Genomic DNA, 22,183 nt, shown 5'->3' on the forward strand with positions numbered 1-22,183 from the left:
ATGTCTCCATTTAAAAAACATATTGATGACGTCATATCTTTTTTTGAGTCACCCTGTATATTTAATTTCCACGTAGAAAAACCCCAAGCCTAATATTAAAATCGACGGGATCGGAAATTTTTTTTCCGAAACGGTTAATTTCATTCTTCTGCACTGTATGCTATACTATAAGTTGTTTTCTTTTTCAAAGAGTTTATTTTGGATTGCAGATACTTTTTTTTTAGATAATACTCTGTTATAGAATTTTTAATTAGTTTTTAAAATCTGTTTAATTTTTCTTTAGGAAACGTAGAAAGTATACAACAAAGTTATTAACAAAGAAAATTCATTCAGCAGTAAAATTTAGATTTTTTTAAAGAATATTAATTAACATTTTTATAGAATATTTAATTTAGGTGTAGATATGTTTTATGTATGTATTTTTTTGGTCTTTGTGTCTAGATAGTATATTTTGTTTACATAAATGTTAGTACAGATGTATGTAATTAGTTTTAAGTATTATCTGATAACATTACCTTAATTGTCTGCTAGTTTAACTATATACTTTATAAAATGTTTTTTTTTGTCACAATGTTGAAGACCAGAATCTGCACTGCAGAAATCTGAATTTGTGGGCGTTTTATTTTGTATTTCACTTATAAATATTTTATGTATTGTATTTTTGCAAATTTGAAAAAAACATTTCTTATTAATATATTATTATCTGGTATTGGATCTATATTTGTGCTAATAAAACAGTGATGTTATTAAGCTAATTGTAATGCAATTAGATGTATGATAAAAAAAGCACAAAAATCTTCACAATCTTTTCTAATCTGTTTGGGTTGACATAGTTCAGTGCTAACAAAATATTTTTAAATTCTTAGATTAAATCTAATTTATATAATGTCTGTTATAATAAATTATGGTATATTATGTCTATAATTTTAAATAATATTTTTTTTTGGAAAATTAAATAATAAATATATTAAAGAAAAATATTGTTTTATTTCCATTTTTAAATTGGTGGTCTACATATCACCAATTTATTACATTATTGTTAACTGACTATGGCAGTACATAGTTTAACTCATTTAGATATGTAAAATAAAGCTGAAGAGTTTTATTTTATCCTGATTAATATCTGATGTTAACCACCTTATCAAAAAATAGGTAACCTTTTTGATTAGGCGTTTGCTTTGGATATTGCGGTTAATAAAAATTATAAGATTAAATTCTTCATTTATAAATGAAATTTTAATTTTCCCGCCTTAATTTAGCCACGCCTTTCTATCATTTTGATTGGTTTAATTGTTAGGTTACTTACAATAGTTCCCGTTGCGAGAGGACGCTAGCAGATTTGTCAGAAGAATTTCTATCAGTTTGTATGCGACCACCACTTCTCTATATATTTGTGTTTTGTGACTATAAACTTTGTTATCCCCATTAATATTTAATGTTATAGAAATTTAATAAATATTTACTTACAAATATATTTCGAGCATGTAAAATATCTAGAAAATCCCGCTTTTAGGTATGTCTTCATAATCAGCTTTTAAATTCCCAGGAAGCATACGTACCTCACCTGTAAGCATGTTTTTGAGATAGCTTTACCGATCCAAAAGCTCATATAACCAAATGTTCATTCATCCAAATGTGCGTTCGTCCAAATCCGCTTCGGCGGCAGTCGGGCATTTTCGATATCAATTTTCTCGGGAAAATTCATGTAGACGCAGTAAATATTGGCAACGTCGCAATTTCATTTAAAGCGGAAATTTTGTCCAAGCAACATCAGGCTGAGTTACCGATTGTAAACGCTATCGATGTTTATTTCTTGGTTTATTTATTGTACCTATTGCGCAGTATTAAGAAAAAATAGGTACAACACCTTAAAGTGTAGAAAATTAAATTTAAAGTTTTTTTTTTGATATTTGTTTATAATATCTAATAACTGAAAATTGAGATAAAACTCATAGTAAGTAAAAATACCTTCTGTAGGTATTTATAATACCTAATACCTATCATATAATAGGTAGGTAATTATTGCGTTTGAGGTTCAATTTTTGGTTGTAAAAAAAAGAATGTGTTGATCGAAAATGTTGAAAAGTATAATGTAATGAAGTAGGTACCTACCTAAATAAAAAGATATAAAATTTCATGTTATTTATTATTATTTTATTGATGTTTATTATTTCAAAACTAAGAAAAAACTTCTTATACACTTCTAAAAACCATAGTTACACCCAAAATAAATATTAACGGGATTTCTATTTTTGATGTTTCAATTTTTAAAATTTTACGCATAGCTATGCATTTTAGAAAGAAGTTTATTGAAAGTTTTTTTTTAAGTTTTTAAATGATAAACACCCTGGTAATTTTTCAGGTAATATTGAAGCATATTAGTTTTTTTTTTAATGCAGGCCAGAGACGTGCTGAGATACGGTTTTCATTTTTATCTCTCTAAACGAAGCAAAATATGCCAAAAAATTAAGGGACAAAAAATTCCATTTTTAATTGTTTTATTAAAAAAAAATCATACTTACAACAAATGCAAAGGGTCATCACTTATGTTACACCCTTTGTTCACATATCTTTTTGTTTGTTTTATAGGTACAGGTACCACTTTAAATCTTTTGCGAGCCAAAAGTTCTATTTCAAATGGGAAGGTGGTGGCTTATGCTATCAGATTCAGCGATTTTTTACGACTATTTTGATACATTATTTTTGATATTTTAAGAAAGTTTTAATATTACAATCAGTAAACTAGTTTTTTTCAAATCAAAATAACTGATTTTTTTGAAGTCGACCATGAACCATATTTTCTAATAATTTTTCACAAAGGTCACTAATATTTATTGTAAAAAAAATGCTACGTTACAAAAACTAAGGTCAAATTTCGATTTTGAGATAAATCAAAAGTTGACATAATAAGGTTGAGTATTTTTGGATTTACAAAGATAGCAGAGGTCAAACAAAAAAGTGTATATTATATACCTAAAATACACAAGCGTGTTGCTCAAACATCATATTATCATCTGTTAATCAGAATTTGGTAGTTACTCAACAGGGCCAGATCCTGCAGACAGAGAGATGGACGGACAGACAGACATATGTCAGGCATACCAATTAAGGCTGTTATTATTACTAACCCATGGACATGGACTCAAAAAAACATAAAAATCTTGTGACAAATTATAATACTGAAACTTTGGGGTTGTGTTGTTCTTAACAGATAAACTATATAAATTTACTATATTACTTTACTATACTATATTAAACTTATTTACTTTACTATATTAAACCATATTTATATGTAATATAAAGACGTTTATTATTATTATTATAAAATATGTTAAAAATGTCTCCTTATTTTATTACTATTTTATACAATGAATTCTCTACATATCTCCCTTATTTCATTCAAGTACTTCTCGAGCGCAGGGTATCGTTCCACAAGTCATTGATTTCCCAGGTCTGCAAACTGCTCGCAAGTGAAACACACTTATATGTATAATAATCCTAATTGTGTAGAAATATTTGGGCCGCGGGGTAAAAAAAAAATACGGCAATGCTGCATTTACAGTTCGTACCTGGCGTGTCCATAATTTGTGGGCGGTCTGTGGGTGTTCCGTATTCCTTCCGAGTTTTGGATGAATGAACATTTGGATCAACGTGGCTTACCCTACTTACCCATGTTTTTTACTGTTTTACATGCAGCTTTTCACTAACCCAATTATTAAGCGCATTTATCTTAACTTTCATTTACATATTAGGCATTTTATAAGATGTTATAATGTGGCCATGCAATTTTTTTTTGGTGTCTTTACTCTGATCCACTTTGCCACATATAATTATCACTTACAATACAAAATGTAGTGATTGACTATTTTAATATTATTATTTATTTATTTATTTATTATTTATTTTATTATATTTATTTATATTTTAATCTTCCTTAATGGATTCATTTTTTCTGTGCTTGTTTTTCAATCAGATTTAGTTGGTAACAATATTTCATTGTGCTTAAAAAACGAATTTAGTTTTTGAATTTAAATAAAATTGTGTAAGAAAAAGTAAAGTATGTAAAACTTTTATAAGATATCAAAAACTCCTAGTATAAGCTAGCTTTGTTTTGGTTATGATTGGCCAATAGTGTAAAAATATTTTTCTTCCTATCGTAAGACCAAAACATTAAGTATGAAAGCACAGAGAGACTAGGTTGTACCAGGTGATTCATTAAGGATGTCTCAAAAGAATATTGGTGTTTTTTTTTTAAATATAATATTAAAGTAAAATGCATTTGAATTACCACACCTACGATACCTTTAGAAATATTCACACATTTTTTTTTCATTGGATTAATAAAACTGCAGCCAGAACCGTAACCATACAGTGCCGCGATCTATCGGAGAATGAATGAAACAAAAGAAGGCGAAAAATTTTGCATGCCACGCCCACTTTTTACCCAATTCTCGTTAAAAGTTAGTCTTGAAAATCGTTTTACAAGTCGTGTTCGATTTTACTTTTAATATTGCCTATTTTAGATATCCTAATGTAATAATAATTATATATACATAATTAATATTGTTAAATATTTAATTATTAGGTACTTTTTTATTATTAAATTTTTTTTTTGTTTAAATAACAAGAAATATAATAAACTCTTCTCATACTTTTTTTGGGTTCTTCTCATACAAAATTAGCAGATTTCAAAAAAATAGTTATATTTAATATTGAACCTAAAAGTATATTTTATTGTCCAGCAAGAACCAGCGCGGAGGTGAGAGTTAAGTCTTGCCAGGAATAGGAAGGGATAAGGAAATAGGGATATGGTTTATGAAATAAACAAAAATAGGTATACATTATATGGGACTGGAAAAATAGAATAATAAATAAAAAGAAGAATTCTATCATTAACTGAAACCATATAATGGTTTTATATACAAAAATAAAACAAAACGTAAAAATATTTGCCTTGGTTAACTTTGGTTATTATTGCTTTATATCACAAACAAATACTTAGTAGGAATAGGTTTAAAAACTCTAAAATAAAAATATAATATACATGTTTATGTCCAAGCGAATAAGATAATACTTAATTATGTACAATGTACATACATATGTATACATTATAGTCATTATATATCAGTTATTTTTTTGTTGTTTTTTTTTTAATTTTTTTCTGTGGACTCTACTTTGGTTTGAAAATTAAGGGAATTCTTCGGTTTTTCATATTAGCAAAGAAGTCTATAGCTTCGTCATAAAATTTGTTATTTTTTTTCATTTCTTTTATATACTCTTTTTCGATTGAAAGAAGAGATATATTACTTAGTCGCATTTGGGTCATGGAATTACGGCTATAACTTTTAATTCTTTTAAGTGCTGAAAAATTTTTTTCTACAGATGCCGATGTTATGGGTATTGGTTGGTCTGGTTAGAAAACCAAACCTTTTTTTTTTTTTTGTTTAATGAAAATTGTGACTTATATTTTTTATTTAAGCACAAGGTGGACTTAGACAATTCAGGGAGAGATTTAAAGTGGACTGTATTTGTGTGAATAAAAGTAAATGTGGAAAGGTCGAAAAACCAGCCTTTAAAGATCCTTACCTTAAGGTGTCTGTATCCGGCTTCAGCAGGCCTGCTCTGGACTTCTTGGGTCTTCTAATTCGGGTTTAATCACTAAGAGTGGTTGCGGGTTTGATAAGTAAATCACAATCTGTGATGCGGTAAGATTAAAACAACAGTTGCGGAAAAAAATGTATAGATCACGACACTGGAATCAATGCGCGATGATCAAGTGCTAACAAGGAAGTCGTCTTCTCTCTGGTCTCCGTTCAGCACAAACCAAAGGAATTCAGAAATTTAAAGGCTATCGTACACGCGTAGATTTGTTGTTGTTAATACTTAGAAAATATTAATTAACTTGGTAATAAAGGAGAAAATTAAATTAATTGAAATGGTAGTTTTAATTTGGAGAGCAAAACAAATAAATATTATAAAAAGAAAAAAACTAAACTATTTGGACGTTCACAAACTAAATGTGGACGGACTATTTCCGCCCGACCAAAGCGCAATTTTATTCTACCGGCAGAGGACAAAGTTTGACCGCGGGCCTTTTAAAAGTGCCAGTAGACGTTTTAACTTTAGCTACTCTTACAACTCCATCACTACCCGGGTAAGTCTCCAAAATTCGCCCTAGCGGCCATTGAAGTGGCGGGATTTGGTCTTCTTTTATGACAAGTGACCCAGGTTGTAAAGAAGGGGAAGACTGATGCCATTTTGTGCGCTGGTGAAGAGTATGAAGATACTCGTGAGACCATCTAGACCATATGGTTTGTTGAAAGCGGGTTAATAACTGCCAACGAGATAACCGATTAATAGGAATAGTTTCCAAACTTGGTTCAGGGGGCGCTGTTAGAGGTTCCAACAGCAGAAAATGACCGGGAGTAAGAGCGGTTAAATCATTAGGGTCCAGACTCACAGGAGCTAATGGTCGAGAGTTCATTAAAGCTTCAACTTGGGTAAAGACAGTATAAAGTTCTTCATAGGTCAGGATATGATCTCCGATGACTCGAACTAAATGAGTTTTAATTGATTTAATATTAGCCTCCCACAAACCTCCAAAATGAGGTGAAGAGGGTGGATTAAAATGCCAACTAATCTGGTAATTAGCGGCTGCATCACGAGCAAATGAATCGAAAATTTTACGAGCTTTTACAAAATTAGTGCCGCAATCCCTATAAATATGTTCACATCGGCCTCGCCGACTAGTAAAGCGTTTAAACGCTGCGACAAAAGCTTCAGCAGTTAAGTCGGAGACTAGTTCTAAATGAACGGCTTTAACAGACATACAAATGAATAAACACAAATAAGCTTTAAGTGTTTTAGAGCCTCGAGTGCGTGACATCGTGATAGTGAACGGACCAGCATAATCAATCCCTACATGAAGAAAGGGTTTAAGTTGACTAATGCGGGGAAGCGGTAAATTACCCATTTGGGGTGAAGTAGATGTTGGATTGGTTTTCCAACAAGTAATGCATTGCGACAATATTCTTCGGATCGTTCGTTTAGCAGATAAGATCCAAAACCTTTGAAGCACTAAAAAATGAACCGTTTGGACTCCAGCATGGAGATATTGAATATGAATAGATTTAATCAGTAAATCTGTTAAACGAGATTTAGAAGGCAGGAGGGCAGGAAACTTTCGGTCATACTCAATAGGTGCGTGACCTAGCCGACCGCCAACTCGAAGAATATTGTCGGTATCAAGAAAAGGTGATAGTTTCAAGAAGTTTTTAGATAATTTTTGACCTGTTTGAAGAGAATGAATCTCATTGGCAAAAGAAAGTTCCTGACTGCGTTTAACAAAACAAAGGCTAGAGCAGTATAGCTCATTAGAAGAAAGCATTTCCAGGCGCTTTTGTGATAAATTTTTGCAATTATAATAAAACCGACGAATATAGGCCAAAATGCGTACCGATTTAGAAAAAGATGAATTTTGATCAAGAAGACTGTCAAGAAAATTTGACTCCACGACCGTAGCCAAAGTTGTGACAGTGCGTTCCTCAAAGAAGGCATCAGCAGAAGGTAATGTTGTTTCAACATGATTGTGAAAAGGAAATTCAGAATTTTGTAAAATAGGAGCAGTCCACCATAAAGAACAATTTACCAGTTCGGAAGGCAGCATCCCGCGGGAGCCCACGTCAGCAGGATTGTCTGCAGACGGAACGTAAAACCAAGAACAAACATCCGTGTTTTCTTGTATGAGAGCAACTCGGTTACTTACAAATGTTTGCTATTTGTGCGGAGAAGATTTAAGCCAACTTAGAGCTATAGTGGAATCGGTATAGCAACAAACTTGAGAAATGTCAATTTTGCCAGAAAAGAATTTTAAAACAAAAGCTGAAAGCTGAGCGGTTAAAACTGCGGCACAAAGTTCAAGTCGCGGTAAGGAAATTTTCTTTAATGGAGCAATTTTGGACTTAGAACAGACAAAATAAGTAAAAATTTGAGAAGCAGGGGAAAAGCAACGAAAATACACAGCACTACAGAATCCCTTTTCACTCGCGTCGCCAAAACAATGAAGCTCACATCGAGAAGATTGCGATAAAATCATAGAACGACAAAGATTAAAATTATTTAAACTAGAAAGATCGGTAGCGAATTTATCCCAAAGCCGAAGAATGTCAGCAGGCGCTTCCTGATCCCAATTAAGTTTTAATGTCCAGATTCGTTGAATTATATGTTTAAGTAAAAACGTAACCGGGGACAAAAGACTTAAAGGATCAAAGATTCGTGCCAAGTGAGATAAAAGATTTCGCTTGGTACAACTTTTGTCGACAATGTTAACTTTAAATTGAAAATTATCTGTTACAGCATTCCACTGCAATCCTAGGACCTTTAAAAATGCTTCATTTGCATTACAAGAATCAAAATTTACCGGATTTATGGCTACCTGATGAGGTAATAAATCATTAAGAAGTTCCGGGCAATTAGAAGACCATTTTTGAAGTTCCCCTCCCTTGAGCAACAAAGCTGTAAGTTCAGTTTTAAGGGACAGCGCAGATTCAAGCGATGACGTTCCCCGACGTAATCATCTACGTACATGCTAGAGCGAATAGCTTCAGCTGCCAATGGATAGGTAGCTTCTTCATCATCGGCCAATTTTAATAAAGTTTTAATAGCAATATAGGGAGAACAAGTTAAACCATAAACCAGTCTTTTGATACGGAAGTCCTGGATAGGTTCATCTGGAGAGAATCGCCAAAGAATGCGTTGATAGTCCTGATGATCAGGAGCAACAACAACCTGCCGATACATTTTAGAAATATCAGCAGTAAGAACAAATTTGTGGTAACGAAAACGAAGCAAAACAAATACCAAATCGTTCTGCAGTTTTGGACCACAATACAAGGTCTCATTTAGAGAGGGTAGGTTGGGCAAATGAGCAGATCCATTAAAAACTACTCGTAATTTTGTAGTTAAGCTCTCAGGCCTAATTACACAATGATGTGGAAGATAAAAGCAATTAGATAACGAAGGAGATACCAACTCCATGTGGTCTAAGTCAAGAAATTCCTGAATAAACTGACGATATAATTCATAGGTTGGACGATGTTTTATGAGTTTGCGCTCTAAAGAATAAAACCTATGAAGAGCTAATGAACGTATATTACCAAATGTAGGATTTGCCTCTTTAAAAGGCAATTTGACAATAAATCTACCAGAGTCAGATCGTTGGTATGAATCTAAAAATATCCTTTCACACTGAATCTCATCTGACGATAAATGATGTTGTTGAGGAATTTGCTTAAGGTCCCAAAATTGTTTAACTTGAGATTCCAATGAAATAGTATCATCAATTTGGCAAAATAACGTGGTCACTGATAAAGGTCCGGGGGTTGAAATAGGTCCCATTAAGATATAACCAAAAACAGTATTTACAGCATCAGGCTGACCTGATTCACCCCGAATGCGCCCATCTAGTAGCAGCTTAGAAAATATATCAGCTCCTAGAAGCATATCCACAGCATCTGGGCAATGAAATCGTTTATCAGCCAATCGAATATTGGAAATATGTGACCAATTTTCAATATTAAATCGATGCCTTGGTAATTCTTCACAAATTTTGGGAAGAACAAATGCATCAAGGTTAAAGGTAGGATTAGCTTTATGCAAAGGTCGAAGAGAAAGAGTAACCACGTGGTAAATGCGAGATTTCATAGAGCCGAGTCCATGTAACTGCACTGAACTTTGCGTGGGACGGAGACCTAATCTTTTGACACATTTGTCAGTAATAAATGAGGTCATACTTCCACTATCCAATAAACAACGTAGCGGCTGATAAATACCACGATTATCGAGAATTTCCACGCAGGCGGTAGACAAAAGTATGCTAGAATGAGATGAAGTAAAACCTGTATGCACAATAGGCAACGAAGGCTCACTTGAGGATTGAGCTTGCGAAATTAGAGGAATATTTTAAGAATTTGAAGTCGAAGTTGATGCGGGTAAGGACAAGCCTGAGGAATTTCGTGAAAAATGTAATAGCGTATGATGACGTTGATTACATTTGTGACAATTTTCATCAGAGCGACAATCAGCAGAGCGGTGACTAGTACTTAAACAATTAACACAGCTTTTATGTGTTTTAATAAGCTGATAACGCTCATGAGGGGTTTTAGATAAAAAATCTGAACATTTAAAAATTTGATGATTGGATCTGTTGCATATTTTGCAACTGGATGTTGTTGAATGTTGGGGGTCAGTTTGGAGAATTAACGACAAAGGGCGTGATGGAGTTTTAGAAGTATAGTCGGGTTTTTTATATTGCGGTTTAAAGGAATTTTTCTTTGCAGATAAACTTAAGTTGTCAAGAGCCATGCAGTTTTTTAAAAGAAAATCATATAATATTTTATAGGTAGGCAGCGAAGTGCATAGAATAATTCAAATCGAGTAATTACGGAAATATCTAAACGTTTTAAAATCATTTGTATTAAAACAAAATCCCAAGAATCGGTGGGAAGACCTAAATTCTTAAGTGCGGCAACGTTTTCTGAAAAAATATCCAATAAATTCCTAAGTTCGGTTGGATTGTCACTAATAACCTTAGGCGCGTTTTCTAGATTATTCCACAACGTAGAAGCCATTAATCTGACATTTTTATAGCGTTTTATTAAAGTTTCATAAGCGATTATATAATTTGAAGACATGACAGGCAAATGTTGTATTGAATTTAAAGCAGGACCTTTAAGTGAGGAAATCAAATATGTAAATTTCTCACAGTCAGACAAATTCGAATTTTGATGAATCAGTGCATGTCATACATGTCAATAAAGGGTGGAAAAGAAATTATGTCTCCGTTGAAGGTAGGCAAATTAATTTTGGGTAATTTAGCTGAAGTTACATGATTGTTTGATATTGGTGATAAAGAAGTGCTAGGGATACATTGAGAATATAGAGATTTAATTTCATAAAATGTAAAATCGAAGTCCTTACGTACAAGATCTTCCCTATTAAAAAAAGCTTCATTATCAGCAGAAACCAAGCAAATAATTAAATTATGATTTTCATAAAAAGTTGCGTAAATGGATTCAATAGTTTCAAACATGTATTTAAAAACTTCAATAAATTGTAAATCCCCTTTTTTAACATTATTTGCAACTGACTGCATTTCTTTTAATTTTTGGATTTCAGTTTGGCGTAAAGCCTGATGTTTTTTAAGTTTGTCAGCCATAATGTAAAAAAAAAAACTTTTTAAGTGACCTCTATTGATCAAAACTAAAGTTTGAAAGCAATAAACTAAGTTTGTAAAGTGAATCGTGGGCGATAACTGCTGCAAAATAAATTAATATGCTTAAAATTAAATTAAGGAAAAAAAATCAAAAAATTATACATCGAAAAATGTAAAAATTCGGATCGTACACGGTCTCCTTTATCCTTTGCCTAGCGAAATCTACTTTAAAAATACGACAATAGCGGTTGAAATTCCACTTTTTTTCTCGGAAAGTGTCCAGTTTTTTATGCACTGACTTTTAACTAATTTCACTAGTTAACATGCCTTGCATATGGGAGATAAATTTTAAAATAATAATTAAATATAAATTATTCAAAAAAAATTAATTTGAAACTTCCAAATAATTCAGGCAATTAAGTTATATAGAATATTAAATGAGAGTATTTATAATGCAGAGCTAGGCTGCGTTTTTTTCCAAACAGCAACTACTTTAATTAAAAAAAACAATATTATGTATTTTTTTTTTGAATCATCCGTGCTCGATTTAGGACCATTGGTTGGTCTGGTTAGAAAACCAAACCTTTTTTTTTTTTTTTGTTTAATGAAAATTGTGACTTATATTTTTTATTTAAGCACAAGGTGGACTTAGACAATTCAGGGAGAGATTAAGGTGTCTGTATCCGGCTTCAGCAGGCCTGCTCTGGACTTCTTGGGTCTTCTAATTCGGGTTTAATCACTAAGAGTGGTTGCGGGTTTGATAAGTAAATCACGATCTGTGATGCGGTAAGATTAAGACAACAGTTGCGGAAAAAAATGTATAGATCACGACACTGGAATCAATGCGCGATGATCAAGTGCTAACAAGGAAGTCGTCTTCTCTCTGGTCTCCGTTCAGCACAAACCAAAGGAATTCAGAAATTTAAAGGCTATCGTACACGCGTAGATTTGTTGTTGTTAATACTTAGAAAATATTAATTAACTTGGTAATAAAGGAGAAAATTAAATTAATTGAAATGGTAGTTTTAATTTGGAGAGCAAAACAAATAAATATTATAAAAAGAAAAAATCTAAACTATTTGGACGTTCACAAACTAAATGTGGACGGACCAGGTATAGTCACAGCAATGTTAATAAATTTATACAGCTCTGGCATGCACTCGTTTAAATTATTTTCAAACATAAAACTTAATAATTCAGATGGAGACTTACAACTCTGAAACATCTGAGGGTCACTGTAGGTTACAATTAATTCATTTTATAATTGAATAGGATCAAAAAACGGATACTGGTCTACTAAATTATCCAGTAATTTTTGGGAAAAATCTTTGGAGTAGGATGGAAATTTTTCGAACATTAATAGATCAAAGTAATTTAATTTACTAAGATCGCTGAATCTAACCTTAATTTGTTCAGTTATTGTGTCCGTTATTTCAATATAAATTTGTCTATAATTTTGTCGCAAATCGGGTAAGTTAAAATTAGATTTTCGTTTTTTTACTGGCGGCTCAACATTAACATCAAGTTTTCAAAAATGCTATTAAAATACTGCTCATCATTTCTAAGCTTTTGCAAAATTTCAGTCAAATTATTTAATCGATTTTTTGAAAAATTAATGTCTGAAGATTTATTTTGAAGAATTGAGAAAACCACGTTAGTTTGCTCAAAAACTAGTTTAAATGTTTCAAGCAAAAAAGAAAATTTATGGTCTGTTAAAATATACTTGAAACCCTTTGCCTCCCTGATACTCTGGTCGTCATTTTTAAAATCCTCACTGTTTAGAATAAAATAAAAAACATCTATTAATTTTTCCTTATGAGTATGCACTGAAAACACAGATCTTGATGTAGAATTCCACCGTGTAGCAGCAAAAATAGGCATTCGGCTACCGCAAATTTTATTTAGGATGTGACTTCTCTTAGTGGACTTGTAGAAAAAGGCAGAAAATCCTGACAAGTTGGAGTAAAAAATACGACAGTCTTTAATATTATTGCATGCCTTGCTTAAAAAAGTTTAGTGCATGGGCATGGCAATGCGTAAAAAGTGCATAGGGCGCTATCGATTTAATTTTAGCTTGCAAGCCATTTAAATGTCCCGCCATGACTGCCGCCCCATCATATGTTTGCGCAGCTTACGCCTGAAGTCAAATTTGTCGCATTTATTAACCAGGAGATTAAATAAATCATCTGCAGTCCGCCCAGATAAAATATCATGAAACCCCATAAACCGTACTACTACCTTGCCGTCTTTGACATACCTAAAAACAATCGAAAGTTGGGAATTATAAGTAATATCCGTAGGCTCGTCTATTTCCCATGCAAAAAAAGGGACTGCTTGAATTTCTTGGAAAATATGCTCATCGACGACATGTGACAAACTTTCAATGATTTCATTTTGAATCATTTTTGATGTGCCCGAAAAAAGATTACCTTTTAAAAATTCGTCAAATTTTGAATCGTATTTACCCCACAACGTCAAAAGTTCTTTATAGTTGCCACGATTAATCGACTCTTCGGTCTCATCATGTCCGCGAAAAGCTAGTTCTTGTGAAGCTAAATAAAGAGTAATGTCAACATGCCGCTTTAAATTTGACCGGTTTTCACGTACTTGATTGTTAAAAGATATAATGGCTTCTTTTTGAGCATTATCTAAAGCAGAGGCAATATTTTGTTTTCCAAAAAGCCTTAATTTACAAGACGAAGAAATGTGCTCCTTTGATTTTAAATGTCTTTCAATGGACCGAGGCAAATTTTTTAAATCAGAATATCCAGTTTTCGACCACGTAAAATATTCAGTTTGGACAGAAAATAACAGTCAAGCCCAGCAAAAAAGCTTTTCTCTTTTAACCGATCCGGTCAACCAATCATATTTGCTGTACCAAGTCAAATTAAACCCGCGATTTTCTCGATTATCAGATCGCAATGAAATTAAATGGGGCTGAGGCCTGCCCAAAGTCTTAATAACATAATATTTGCCATCAAAGCTTAATAAACTAAAATTGTTTAATAGCAGCCAGTCTAGGGAATGAGATGGCGCTTGAGTAGTAAGCATTAGTTGTTTGTGCTCCTACCTTTGTTATTAAATTTTGTAATCCAGTGGTCAAAAATTTAGTTTCTTCTATCACAGTGCAGTTATTTAGTGCCTCTATAAGCCCTGTAAAGTGAAGGATAAGAAGAAAAATGTCAAATAAAGGGCAAAACCTTAATTTAAAATCAGTCAGTGCACGTGTGGAGGAACTGTCAAAACAATTTGCCGATGGTTTTAACCTTTTGCGCACAGAGTTTACGAACTACAAACAATCTTCGCAAAATCTTATGAATGGGGAAGAAAACAGCAGTTTTTTAAATAAACTGAATTTTTTTCAAGAAAATATGACACTCTCCTTACGGCAGCTTTCCCAGGAGGTAAGGGAGATAAAATTAAGCGTCGTCAACCTACAAAAAAAACTTCCCAAGTGGAAGTAAATCAAAACCTAAACTCGTTAGTCCTACACGGGTTAGAGGAGTCTTCCTCTGATCCATTTAATATGGTTGCGACTTTATTTAATGACAAACTTTCTGTAAAAATAAATAAATCTGACTTATCCCACTGCTACCGTATGGGGAAAAACATAAAACATCAGAACCAAAAGCCCCGCCCCCTAGTGGTCCAGTTTGTTTGCCGTTGGATGCGAGATAGTGTGTTTTCAGCCAAAAAACAACTTAAAGGCTCGCGTATTCTAATCACAGAACTATTAACATCAACAAACTTACAATTATTAAAAAAGGCACGAGAGGCATTTAGTTCCGAATCGTGGACTTATAACGGCTTAGTATATGTGCAAACAGGTGATGTGCGGAAATTAATTCGTGATGAACAAGCTCTTAATGACTTAATCGTAGGTGAATAATTATCGCGAAACTAGTGTTGGTTAGTTCAATGGAAAAAATGACAGCTGGTAAACACTGGACTTCACATAAAACAGGTACTCTAATGAATTCTCTAATTAAATACGTTAATATTTTGGTCATTAGGTTGTGCATGTATTTTACTATTATAATGAAAATGTTTATTTATATCTTCCTAAAAAATATATACAGGCGTTCCTATACTCTAAACTAAACTTATATTTAAAGATCGACTGGCTTTTGCATACTATTATTATAATTAAAATTTAAAAATTTCTCTGCATGCCTAGTTGATATAAAAATAAATTGAAGGCTTTTTTCTTTGTTTTTTTTCTGAATTGCATTATTTTGTAAACAATAAGTTGTAGATAATATTCATGATTGAAAGTTAGGTACTAATATTGTTTAATGATATTTCTACGCTAATGATTACTAAATATATATGCATATAATAACAATAAAGCCAAAAAATTGAAAATGTTAAATAATTAAATGCAAATGATTTATTTTTTAACGTATTTATAGGTACTATAATTTTCTGTTTTGCTTAAAGTTTCTTTGTATTGAGTAGGATAGTACAAACACGATAAAAATAAAGTAAATAAGTGTTTAATTTACTTAACTCGGTGTTCATTAAAAGGGAAAAATATATGTATATGTATGTATGTGTATATAATTATAGATAGTTGTTAGGTTTAATTTTGTTTTTTTTTTTTTCTCTTTTTTTTGTAAGCATATACTCCCTATTCTAACCCCTTTTCCCTTTTTTTTCTCCTTTTCCTGTATTTACTTACCTTAATTGTTTAACAAAAAATTTTCTATTTTGCTTTAAAATAATGTTTTCATGTGCACACATCAACGCAAGGTCCATCTTAAATAATTTTAATATCTTTCAAGTACATGTAGATAGTTATCAATATGATTTGATTGGGGTTTCAGAGACATGGTTACATGCAGGGGTTACCAACGAAGTCATAGAATTGCAAAATTATAGTCTCATACGGCAAGATCGATTAAGCAGGGGAGGTGGTATAGCTGTTTATGTAAAATCATGTATCGACTATCGTGAAGTTCTTAAGGAAACATGCGATTATCTTGAGCATGTCTGGATCGAATTAAAAGTAAATAATCAAAAAGTTTTAATTGGTAATATATATCGTCCTCCCAAGAGCGACATACATCTATTCTATTCCCGTCTTGAAAATATTATGACCGACTTTTATGTTAACTATGAGTCTATTTTACTTTTGGGTGACTTTAATATAAATTTTTTAGATTTGAATTTTAAGGTATCATTAAGCGAAATTACTGAATTATATGGTTTGCAACAGCTTATAACTGACCCTACCAGAATATCCAACACCACTATGTCTTTAATTGATTTACTTTTCTCAAATTTAGAGTCGGTGGAGAATTGTGGAATAAGGGATATTGAAATATCGGATCATATGCTAATTTACTGCAACATAAACTTTGATATACCTAAGCCTCAAATTTATAATTTCACTTATAGAAATTTACAAAATATCAACACTTGTTTATTTCAGTCTGATATTGAATCGATTCCCTGGCATAATATGTACAATATGGCCGATTTAAATAATAAAGTTTTTTTTTTTACTCAATCTTTATTAGAATTAATTAACTTACATGCTCCTATAAAAAACGTAAAGGGTAAAACTAGACCATATTGCCCCTGGATTACTCCTAATATTAGATTTATACAAAGACTTCGCAACTCGGCTTTACGTAAATTTAGAAACACCAAAAGTCGCGAGGATTGGGAAAATTATAAGCAGTACAGAAATCTTGCAACTAGTTCAATTAGGGCGGAAAAAAAGGCATACCTGGCTCACAGATTTAGAGTATGTAATAACAAAGAAACATGGCAAGAACTTAATAAACTAAATATTTCTAATAAATCAAATATACAACTTCCTCCTCTTATGCAAGATGTAGATAAACTTAATATTTTTTTTTCTAATATTAACAAAAACAATAATAACCCTGACGAAGAATTTGTTGGGTATTTTAAAAAACATAGGTTAAATCATTTGGCTGAATTTAAATTTAATTTGGTGACACAAGATATAATAATAAATTACTTAAAATCTATTAAATCTAAAGCATTTGGCGTTGATCAATTAAACATTACCCTGATTTTGCTTTGTTGTCCTGCCATAATTAAACCACTCACACATATTATAAACGTATGTTTAGAACAAAACTGCTTTCCCGATCAATGGAAAGAAGCCAATGTTATTCCTTTGCCCAAAATAAAAAATCCTGTTGAATTTAATGATGTTCGCTCAATATCTGTACTTCCTATACTATCAAAAATATTAGAAAAAGTTATGGAGTATCAAATAGTTCAATATTTAAATGTAAATAATTTAATTCCTAAATACCAGTCTGGGTTTCGTAAGGGGTATAGTTGTGCAACCGCTTTATCTAAAGTGACTGATGATATTTTTAAGGAACTTGATAAAAATAAAGCTACGGTGTTGATTCTCTTAGATTTTTCTAAAGCCTTTGACATGGTAAATCACAGAATATTATTGGCTATATTAGAATATATGGGTTTTGCTGAGTCTGCGTTGGCATTGGTGTCTTCTTTCTTGTTTAATCGAAAACAAAGAGTAGTGCTTAATAACAATAAATCAAATGCACTGGATGTTACCTCTGGGGTACCCCAAGGTAGCATTCTTGGTCCTTTGTTTTATACTCTTTATACTTCACAAATTACTAAAAAAATTTTACACTGTAAGCACCATTGCTATGCAGATGACACCCAGCTATTTTATTCATTTCATCACACTAATGTTGTCCAAGCTAATCAATATATAAATGAGGATTTAAATACCTTAAATATAGAAACTCAAAAATTACTTCTAAAGATTAACCCCACTAAATCAGCAGCTATTCTTTTTTGTAGTGACAATCATCGAACTAATATTTTAAATAAGTTAAATGTACACCTTAATAACAATATAATAAGTTTTAAAAACTCTGCAAAAAATCTTGGACTAGTAATGGACTATAAACTTAGATTCAAAGAACATGTTACCCTTAAACTAAAAAATGGATATTCTGCCTTAAAAACAATATATCGTCAAAGACATTTTTTAAGCTCAAGTATCAAAAAACTGCTCTGTGATGCTTTAGTACTATCACCGTTAAATTTTTGCGACACAATTTATGGACCATGTCTCGATAACTCCGACTCAGGTAGAATTCAAAAACTTCAAAACTCTTGCTTAAGACTTATATTTGGTATAAGAAGACGGCAACATATTTCTTATAAATTAAAAGAAGCAGGTTGGCTAAATATGCACAATAGACGAATATTACATATTTTATGTTTTTCTTACAAAATTCTTAAATCAAAAACTCCGCCTTATTTACTTGAAAAGCTTACCTATCGTACTGATGTGCATAATCTTAATATAAGACGTAAAAATCTTTTAACAATTCCTAGCCATAGCAAAGAACTCTTTAAGCGATCCTTTTCTTATGTCGTACCAAATTTGATTAATAAGTTCAAAATAATTAATTTGACTGTCACTGAAAAAACTTTTAAATTAAAAACCAAGCTTCTTCTTTTAAATCAAACTTAATTTTTCTTGAATGCTTTTCTTTATTAAAATACTACGCACATGCTAACTAACTGAATGCAACGTAAAATATTCTATTAACATTTATTATTCAAAAATTAACTGTTTAAAAAAAAAAAAAAAAAAAAGAAGAAAAAAGAAGAATTCTTTCATTCCGTTTCATCCATTTTTCCCCCTACTGCTTTTTCCCCTCATAAGTATATGCCTACCTATTTGTTTTTTTTTTTTAGTTTGTCTATAAGAATTGTTTTTTTTTTCTCTCACTTCTTCTATTATAAGCCTTAACAGAATCCAGGAAGTTGTTTCCTTCTTTTCTGGAAGTCTGAATGCATGGCTTTTTAGTTGCCTTACTTGTGTTAACTAAATTCTTTATATAACCTATTGTTTTTAATATGCTCTCTTTGTTTAATATTCTAATATTCAATTCCATGTATATAATCATATTACCTTCTGTAATTATGCTTTTTTTTGTATTGGTGGCTAATAAACGTCTTATTATTATTATTATTATTATTATTAAATTTTCAGCTTGTTTGATTTCATTTAATTTGTAACCATCTTTCATCTTTCAGCAAACAAACATTAGAAATGATATGATGAATAATAAAAGAAGCCATTAAATAAAAATATCTTACCTTGCATCACTCAAATACACATAATAATAAATTATTAAACACGATAAATACCTTAAATTAAGTACCAAACACTAACATAGAGGGAAATCCGGCCGCACAATTAAATCGATGAATCGACAAAATCAAAACTAATCAATAAAACCGTTAGCCAAAACCACCTACCCTGTCAAAATTCGCGGGCAAAAGACACGACAATCACCGAAATCAAAACGACTGAAAACTGCTGAAACACAGAACACAAATATACAGGGTGTCCCAGCGAAAACGAAACAGAGGTATTTTTGGTATGAAAAAAAAATTTTTTTACAAAAATCTCGAACACGTCGATTTTATTTTCGAGGGGGACAACTTTTCCTTACCAAGGCACCCTCATACCAGTAACCCTCTTCGAGGGGATGGGATCACCCCTAAAATCTTAAATAGAAAGAGGGGTCGTGAGATACCTTATTTTAAAGGTCTTTTAATTATGAATATAACTGTTAAATTTGAAGTGGCTAAAATGTTTTATCCGGATATGACAGCTTGTCAAAATTGTAAAAACAGCGAAAATGAAAAAGGTATTTTGAACTCTGTTTTGGATAATATTTTTAAAAGAATAAGAAAGTCCTAATTTCAAAGGGGTTACTTATTAATAAGAGGCCACCCTAATACCTGGAACCCTTTACGAGGGGTTGAAAGCACCCCTTAAATCTTAAATAGAAAAAGGGGTCGTGTCATTCCTTATTTTGAAGGCCTTTTTACTCTGAATTTAAATGGTGACTTGTTTTTAAACTGAGTGACTGATGGATATCTTGTGGATATAAAAATAGCAAGAAATACAATCTTTACTGCCAGTAAAAGTGGAGAGATAAGAAATACCTACCCTTTTCCTTTTGTGTCTTTAAAATAAAACAAGTTTATTTAAATTACGTCAATTTATTAAATGTTCAAATTGTGTCCCGCCTACTTCCATGCAGGAATACAGGTTTTGCTCAAAACGATGCCTGACGTTTTGTAGAACTTCAGGTGTTATCATCTGACACTCATTTATAATTCTCTGGCGTAAGTCTTCTAGGGTGTCTGGTTGGGTAGCGTAAACTTTTGTTTTTAAATGCCCCCATAAAAAAAATCTAATGGGGTTAAATCGGGTGACCTAGCTGGCCATTCCATAAAAGGTCCTCTCCTTCCAATCCAACGATCAGGAAATATCTCATCAAGATATTGCCTCACACCAGCAGCATAATGTGGAGGCGCTCCGTCTTGTTGGAAAACGACTTGATCATCATCAGAATGATTTCTGCCTTCCATTATTTCTACTATTCTTGGATATACGGCATTTTCCAAGAGATCTCGATACATTTCTCCATTCAAATTTCCGGGCAGAAAAAACGGACCAACAATGGAGCCTCTCAAGATTCCCGCCCAAACATTTAACTTCTCAGGAAACTGGGTATGAACTTCACGAAACTGACGTTTTACGTTGCCATTAAGAAAAAAAGTACATTCATCTGAAAAGCAAATGTTGTAAATAAGACGCGGATTAACAGTTATCATATCACTAAGCGATTCACAAAATTGCACTCGTTTGTCAAAATCGTCCTCATTCAGTTCTTTCACCAGATGAATTTTGTAAGCATGGAATTTATTATGCTTAAGTATCCTATGAACACTACTTTTGCTTACTCCTGTACTCGTCGCCAATTTTCTGACACTTATTCCTGGCTCGGCATGAAGTTGACCTAGGACAGTTATTTGCATTGCTTCATTGACAACAACAGCATTTTGAACCTCACGCTTTTTATTTAAGACACTGCCAGATTCCCTAAATTTAGCAACTATTTCTAGAACGTATTTTCTGTTGACTCGTTTTTCTGGATGAAGGTCATTAAATTCTTGTACCGTTCTATTGGCACAATTGTTATGCCGAAAGAAAAACTCTATCATCTTAACTCTCTCTGCAGTAGAATAAACCATTGCTAACAGTGTTTCAATACGTAAAAGACTGGGTAATAATTTAAAACTATTTAAATAAATGCTGCTTTATGAAAAAAGTACCAATGATATTTAGCAAGCTAAATAAATTCTTCAGATACTTGTGTTTGCATTTTATTTGGTATTTTGTTTTTATTTATGATATGCTGATAAGGTGTAATAACAATAATATTAACAATACTAATAAATTTTTAATCATGTTTTAATGATCCAATAAAAAAAATTGTAAGAAAGGGTTTCAGGCATAAAGGTTTATTTAAAGCATTTTTTCCAGAATTTTATTTGGCTTTCATATCCAGAAGAAATCCATCAGCCACTCAGAAGTCACCATTTAAATTTAAAGTGAAAACGCTTTCAACATGAGGTATAACACGATCACTCTTTCTGTTTCTAAGATTTAAGGGGTGCTTTCAACCCCTCGTAAAGGATTCCAGGTATTAGGTGGCCTCTTAATTAATAAGTGACCCCTTCGAAAATAGGATTTCCTTGTTCTTTCAAAAATATTATCCAAAAAAGAGTCCATAATACCTTTTTCATTTTCGCTGTTTTCGCAATTTTGACAAGCTGTTTTATCCAGAGAAATAATTTTAGCCACTTCAAATTTGGCAGTTATATTCAGAATTAAAAGACCTTTAAAATAAGGTATCATATGACCCCTCTTTCCATTTAGGATTTTAGGTGTGATTCCACCCCCTCGAAGGGGGTTGCTGGTATGAGGGTGCCTTGGTAAGGAAAAGTTGTCCCCCTCAAAAATAAAATCGACGTGTCCGAGATTTTTGAAAAAAAAATTTTTTTTTCATACCGAAAATAGCTCTGTTTCGTTTTCGCTGGGACACCCTGTATAGTGAAAATTCAAAACAAAAC

General features: G+C 32.1%; 1 protein-coding gene across 1 annotated transcript in view; it reads right to left on the reverse strand.

Annotated features, from left to right (window-relative positions):
• The window catches only part of LOC126735585 (programmed cell death protein 6-like), an 84,408-nt gene that overhangs the window by 18,514 nt on the left and 43,711 nt on the right, over positions 1-22,183 (reverse strand). The gene's annotated exons all lie outside the window — the stretch shown is intronic.

The sequence above is a fragment of the Anthonomus grandis genome, chromosome 4 (assembly GCF_022605725.1).
Source record: "Anthonomus grandis grandis chromosome 4, icAntGran1.3, whole genome shotgun sequence".
NCBI lineage: Eukaryota > Metazoa > Arthropoda > Insecta > Coleoptera > Curculionidae > Anthonomus > Anthonomus grandis.